Source organism: Amblyomma mixtum, chromosome 3, assembly GCF_055824585.1.
Source record: "Amblyomma mixtum isolate Tamu chromosome 3, ASM5582458v1, whole genome shotgun sequence".
Classification (NCBI taxonomy): Eukaryota; Metazoa; Arthropoda; class Arachnida; order Ixodida; family Ixodidae; genus Amblyomma; species Amblyomma mixtum.
Genome location: NC_143014.1, coordinates 301265408 through 301272723, shown reverse-complemented (window position 1 = coordinate 301272723; position 7316 = coordinate 301265408). Strand labels below are relative to the sequence as shown.

General features: G+C 43.8%; 1 long non-coding RNA gene across 2 annotated transcripts; it reads left to right on the top strand.

The window, feature by feature from the left end:
- Positions 1-1499: 1499 nt before the first annotated feature.
- On the top strand, positions 1500-7102 carry LOC149355392 (uncharacterized). 2 transcript variants are annotated; one of them, XR_016291496.1, is made up of 4 exons: positions 1500-1751; positions 3832-3983; positions 5180-5303; positions 7021-7102. It is a non-coding gene; the product is annotated as an uncharacterized LOC149355392 (long non-coding RNA). The 2 variants fall into 2 exon arrangements; XR_016291497.1 differs by lacking the exon at positions 1500-1751 and adding an exon at positions 2731-3126.
- Positions 7103-7316: the final 214 nt, after the last annotated feature.

The following is a 7316-nucleotide window of genomic DNA, read 5'->3' as shown; positions in this document are numbered from 1 at the left end:
TCAGTGGGCCCCTGAGCCGTCCCAGCTAATAAGGGAACCATCACAGCAGCGTTACGTTTTTGCTTTGGTCAAACGTTAATGACATTGCTGTTAAATTCTTTTTTAGAGCATTTGTCAAATGCTGCAAATGAGCGGAGAGAAGTCACTGGCGCGCTTTTTTAATATTAGCTTCGGTTCAGGGCTGCCCACAGAGCCGAAATACTCCAGGCCGTAGCATCTACTAAGACTTTTGAAAAGTGGTGTTTGGGTTACAACACATTCAATTCAATTTCAATTCTATTTTGCATATGCAATATTGCCTCTGAAATCGATAATTATAACTTGAAGCATTTTTGTTAACTGACAGCCTTTTTTTGCACGGTGCCACATTTCCAAGGGGTGCCAAGCGTTACGGTCTGACAGCTGATGTGAAAATGGGCTTACGCAGCACCCTTTCTTTGAAAAATTGGTGCTGAAAAAAAATTTCATGTCTACTACATTTGCGATCTCTGGGAACGAAATGGGGGAGGCCAGGGGCATGTGCGCAGCCAAGCAAGTTGTGCTGGTGCTCATACACCTTTCATACTACTCCCTCCTCCTCCCCCGAAATTTTAGAGATACTCGCTTTGAACCCGGTAGGTGCCTTGGGGTCACCTTTATACCCCTACGCCACTGAGTGCGCTGCTGTGGTGGCGGCTCCACTTTGCTTCTCTTTTCAACGACAATTTGCGTTCTTGTGGACGCGCAAGTACGCTTTGACGCACGGAAGACCGATGTGTGAAAGGTAAGTGTAATTTCACTGCTCTGCATCAAACAATTTGTCGTGCCGGAGTCATATTTCACCTTTCGCTGCGAAGACAGGTGCTGTCTCAAGCTCGCACAGCTCGGTGTTCTTGCGTAATCGACATTCCAGGTCCCAGGTATGCAAAAGCGTTGTCACTAGCCCACACGAATCTCGCGTTCATTTAGTACTTACTACGGAATGCCCTAATGCGTGGCGTAGATTACCGAGCAGAGTGCAGCAGCTTCCACAGAGAGAGAAAACTTTATTTTGCAGCCGCTTCCAGCAACCTTCGAAAAACGACCTTTTTTTTTTCGTAACGCAAAGATGTTTCGTTCGCTTTAGGTCAATTATAAATACGACTAAACTTTAACAAACTGATTTAATTAACGCATTGGAAAACAAGAAAGCAGTACGCAGAGAATTGCTCACTACAACTGCTCTTTGAGGCGTCTCGCAGTAGTTACATGCTACTGCTTTGGAGGGTGCGCGTCCAGTTCCGTTCTGCTTCTCCTTGGGTAAAGCTTTCTTTTTTTCGCAGGGGTAGAGGCAGCAGAAAGGGAGGAATGAGCCCATTGTGAAAAGGAACCTTTGCTACCAGAGAGCAGGGGGCACGCCGCGCCGTTCGGGAGAGGGCATCCTCCTCTCCACCTCGGCGTGAATGCCTTCCCCTGCATTCCAAGGTTGACCGTACCATGCGACTTCCTCTGTTGTCGACTGTCGCGTTCTTTGAACAAGCCAAGCTAAGCCAAGCACGTTTGGCTGGCGGTGGACGGTGGTTCATTTTGGCCGTTGTGGTCCACGCCGGCGTACGCCAGCCATTGCGCCACTTTCGTCGTTCCAGTCTTCGTTCTACGCGCAACCAGAGTAACCCTCAACTGTTTTTGCGCGCGTCTTACGCCGACAACGTTTCACCGCAGCTCCTGTAGTGGCCCGAGTGGCGCTTCTTCCTGACGGGTGTGCGGTGCCCGACACAGCGTCGGCCATGGCGGTACGTCTCTCGAAGCGCTCGCCTCCCTCCCCATGCCTCTGCCGCGGTTCTTCTCTCTTCTCGACATGTTCTCAGCGCACTCTTCTGCGTCGTCGGATTTTGTCCGTGCTATGCGCCGCGCGCACCTTAGCGTGCCAGCTCGAGCTTCTGCCTGCTTCAGCCATCGTCGCCTGGATTATCGCCGTGCTGTATTGTTTTCAGGAGGGACCTTTGGCGTGCGCGCCTTTCGCGCTCCTTTCCATTTCACGCGCGCCTTAGTGCGCCCGTTTTCATAATCTAGGTTGCTCATCGGCTGCTCCATGTGCTTGGCTACATCTGCTTTGCGCTGACTTGGATACACTGCTTGCTCGTGTTTTTTGGTAGCGTCGCACACTCGGTGCAACCTATCATGTACCGCATCAAGGCAGTACGTGATCAAAGAGTTGGCGTTGACTGGCGGCCTGGTGCAGAGCGCGTGTGAATCGTTTGCGTTATAATGACGACGTGGTAATTAACTAATATCCTTGGCATTCGAACCTCCGTGTATTTGTGTCGCTGCACTGGCGGGGAGGCTTGCATTCCAAATGCTTAAAGGCTGTCTTCGTAAAAGGAATGACGAGAGGCTGCATGACTAGCATTGCTTATTTCATTGTTTGCTCAGAGAAAGCGTTTGTTGTAAGTGAGCAGTAGCCGCTATTTTTCATTGTTAAGTAGCAACATCAGCCAGCATGCATTATCATTTTTACGCTTGAATGACTGAAAGAGTATCACAGCATTGCCTTCATTTTTTTTTTCTTGTTGCTTGCACAGCATCAATTGTTGTGCCTGCAGATTGCACTTTTGCATGCGTTTTGCATTTTCGCGAGCAAATTTTAGGCAAGAAGTTTCAAAGGCACCGTGTATTGACCTGAAGTGCTCGCTATTAATGTAGCAGTATTTGCCATGCTGAATATCAAATCTACATACTTCAAAGCGTGTTTAGAATCTTGTCTGCATAGACTCTTGCCTTCAAGGAGAGCTTGGAGGTTTCACTTATCTGCTTAGTGTTCGAAGTAACAGCCATCACTGATAATAATACTTATTACAGACATGTTCTGCATGTACAGTCAGGGCGGAATGAAATGCAAACACATATATGTCGTACTTTTCTACTTTACAGCGAGATATTCATTTAGAAAAGGCTTGTAAATGAGTACTTCAGTAGATTCTTTACCCTGAAACATGAATTAGGCTAGCTGTATACTGCAGTTGAAAGCACACAGGCAAAATAATTTGTCTTGTTCATCCGCGTGGCTCATATTTCATTCCAGCCTGACTGTACACTACTCTCCCAGCAGGTACCCCAACTGAAGCATGCACTGTCTTGTGAAAAATGCTGCACATATGTTTTAGAAGGGTGCGTGAAACAATGTGCAGCTGCTAATATTGAACTATTAGTATCTGAGACCTGATATTCAACTGAATCGTCAATCTGTCTCCTGCTAGGAAGGCACAAGCATCACGCCCATGGCTAATTGACTGCCCTTCACACCTGTATTGGTTTCACTCCTTGAGTTATGGTATTAATTACCAATTTTACTACAAGGATATATGAGAGCACATTGTGAGCTAAATATAGTTAATGAAGGTCTTCCACTCTGTACAGTGATGTGGTTGGTCTTGTACATCTTTACTAATGTCTTAATTTTGCTTTATGCAAGCCTTGCCTTCCTATTGTATCCTATGTCCTGCTATGCTACTGCCTTCCTCCTGGTCCTCTCTTCGGCCATTTCTCCTGTTTCCTTTGCACTAGCTATTGGTCCGGTGCCTGCTGTGAAAATGACAGCCAACACAAAGTCCCTTCCTTTATTTCCATGAAATCTTCACTGCTACTACTAATGCTGATAGTACTATATCACTATTTTTGTGATAATAATGTACAAGATAGTAGCTAAGCCAATGGTAGCTGAGTTGAATATCATGCATATCTTGCATGCGATATATTAACATATTCACTATTACAATACCCTGAATTTCTTTCAGTTCAGACATTTGGGCATAGATATTTTATGCTTTTTTTTCTAGTTTAGTCCACTCAAACAAACTGCTTTTTGCTTTGCAGGTAGAATCTACAATGAGTGCCGCTCTGTCTTATGAGCAGGAAGCAGTATTTATGGATCCTTTTCTTGGAAATGACAAACCTTCTGTCGCCTTATTATGTGCTGAGCCTTCATCATGGGGGAAGCAAATGTCATGACTTGGATTTCTACAGAGGTGAGACATCACACCCAGCCTCATTTTTTCTGCAACGTGCTTAGGGGATTAGCAAACCTTCGTTTAGTACTTCTTTCACCTTTTTTCAGTGCTCCAGCATGGTGAATTGATATGGTACTCTGGCTATAACATAATGATATATGGCCACATTATAAAGGCGTATGAATTGCTGCACTTATACTATTTTGCATGGCCCTCTTTTAATGCTTTTTCAGCCTTGGTTTGTTGAAACGAGTAGCAAAAATGAACACAAGAACGAGAAAGAACTAGGACTTTCTATATTTTACACAATTTTCTGGCTTCAGCGAATTAATGCCAAATAGCCTAGTTCTGCACAATAGTTCTTTCAGTTAAGCACAGCTATATCTGTATTAACAATTTTATGCAGGGACAAAAGGCCTTTTGCATTTATATTCTGTACCTCCTCAGTAGCTCAGGCAATATGAAAAATTAATTTCATTTTTTTTTGTTTTATACTACAAGACGTCATATAGAGAGCAAAGCTATCAAAACTGAATGCAAAACGTGCACAGTTCGCATGTACTTGCAGAGGCTTGTGAACATAGCCCATAGGATTTTTTCCTTTATACAGAATGGAAGGTCGAAAATTTTTTTGCATAATTAGATCGTGATTGGAGCATGAAGTTACATGTTAGAAGATGAAACCTGCCATATTGTACAGGGTCGTCCACTCTTAGTGCAAACACGCGAGCGCATGGCTGTGCTCTTTGAAAGGCTCATTGGAAGGCCATCGAAACGAAGTGGCAGATGAGGCGAAACACCACATTCAGCTCCTTCTCCAGCGCCACACTGCTGCGATGAGCGGCTGTGTCACTTGCAGTGGCTGTCTGAAAAGAGCGGCCATGTGTTCGCAGTAAGAGTGGATGACCCTTTACATTTTGTATGCTAGAGTGCCGACTCTTGCATCCATCTAAAAACATTCATGCAGGTTATCTGGTTAGCCTCCTTCCTTGATACCACATTTCTAGAAATGATACTTAACTATGTCAGCTTTATTTTGATCGGAATTTATAAGAATGTATCGCATACATCAAATTTTGTGATCATATATGACAAAATTCAAAATGTGATTCATGATTGGTATTGTTTAGTCTAGGGCAGTAAAATGCCATGTACCTAGTGCAAAGTAAAATTAAATATGACCAGTCTAACAAAACAAACTCCTTTTTTTTTAGAGGGAAATCTTTCGACTGAAATGCTGGAGTGGCTTGACGTGATGAAGACATTGACAGGAGTGCACTCAAAAGTACCCATATTTGGGATGGCACGAGAACTGGCAGACAGCTCTTCAAGCAATTGGTGAGTACCTTGGTGCTCTGCTTCTGCTGTTTAGTATGTGACCAGCTTTTGTTTTTCACCTAATAAGAGTGCGTATCCTTAAAAATATCAGCACAAATTGAAGAGAATTTCGATATTCTTGCATGAGATGCCACTGCGAGAACTTGGAAATAATGATATCTCGCATGTACACTTCACTGCTGAATACAGTAAGCACTGCTTGATAGCTAAGTGCCTCTGACGTATGAGAAAATAGATAGGTTGCTGCACAACATGTGGAACTGCCCTGTTGAGCAAGCACTTTGTCTTCAGGAAGTGGAGGATTAAGTAGTAATTTCTTAAAGAATTTCTAGAAAATAGCGCAAACCACACGACCGGGAAGAAATAGCTGATGCAACACACTGACTCGAATGACACCATGTGCATGAAGGACCTTATGGAGTTCGCTGCTATGTTGCACGAGAAGAAGGTCACGCAGGATAGGTGTCAAAGACGAGCTGATTCAGGTGCCTTGTTTCTGTCCCTAGTACTCACTGCAGAACCCAATGAACAAGCAGCAAAGGTTACAGCTGAGCATGGCCAGACTCTTGCGCTTCCCTCCACAAGCAAGCTGGAAGCACAGTCCTTTGATACCTTTAATGCGTTTGCTCACAACATACATTGTTGCAGCACGTGGCGAGGAAAGGTACACATCCTTGATTTTAGTGCCAGTGTACTCACAGACCCCAGTAACAGATGATTGAGGTATCCTGTCATATCGACAGGCATCTCATGAGGAATGAATTCTCAGGCTTCAGAACTTATAGTGCTCTTTGCAGAAAATGTCCCAAAGTTTGTTGCCACATGGACCTTTTCGAAATAATGGCCCAGAAAGGCGAGCCTTCCTTATGTATTTTGTGAAAAAATGCCTAAGACGTGGGTATTTCTGCTTCTTCATGGGTGCTGAAATGTTTTTGAGGGAGACGTTTTGCTGATATAGAACGGTTTTGAAAAACACAAAAAGAGACTTTGAGGCTGTGCAAAGAAGCAGGAATAACATTTCACAGCTGATGAAGAAGCAGAAAGACTCATGTTTTAGCCCTTTTTTGCACCAGACACATGAGGGCACTTCATCTTTTTGGGTCATTTCGATAAGATCCACATGGCAACAGCATTTGGTTAGATTCCTGCAAAGAGCCCATTCTGAAAGCATGAGGATACGCTCCTTGTAAGGCGTACTGCACACTTATTGGAATATCTCAATGGGCAGTGACCGGTATTTGACTGCATTTTCATTCGAAATCAGAGATCTGTACATTTTCTTGCCCGTGCTGAGATAATTGAAGCTGTGAGCGAGCATAAGATTTGGGGAAGTGCACTTGCACATTGCTTGTGGGCAAGTTTTCGGCCATACTAAGATGTTGCCATGGTTCCTTGCTCACTAAGGTTTGCAGTGAGTACTATGGACAGCAAGAAGGTATCTGCATTGAATTGTTTTTGGCACCCAACCTGAGCTACCTTCTTTTCGGCAGCTCAGGGCAATCTTGCACACAGTGTTGTCCAGGTAAGCGCATTGTGTGTTTTTTCCTGGTCCTGTGGATTTTAGTTTCTTTCCTGTAAAGAAAAAATGAATTTGGTCAATGAAATGTAATGGTTTGGTTCTCATTAAATATTTTTGCAAGACCCTACAAAAGCCAGTTGGTCAATAGTGAATAGTTTGATTGTGTTTGCTAAGTGAGGTCTTTCCTATGCTTTTCAGATGAATCTGACAGCAATATGCAGAAGTACAATGTATGCAATTTGTCATGAAAATAAAACGTATGTGCCTTTACTCACCCAAACACTCTTCTTTCATTCTAAGCCACATGCTTTGTATGTACGCAATGCACAACATGCATAAAGGAAGAGCTTGTGTGTAATAGTACTTCATTTCTTCTCCACCTGGACTGCTATTGTACATGATTGAACGTGAGTCAAGACACGTTGATCAGTTACACAAATTAGGAATCTGGATGCAGTTGACAGCTTATATTCAACTTTACACTCCACGCCATC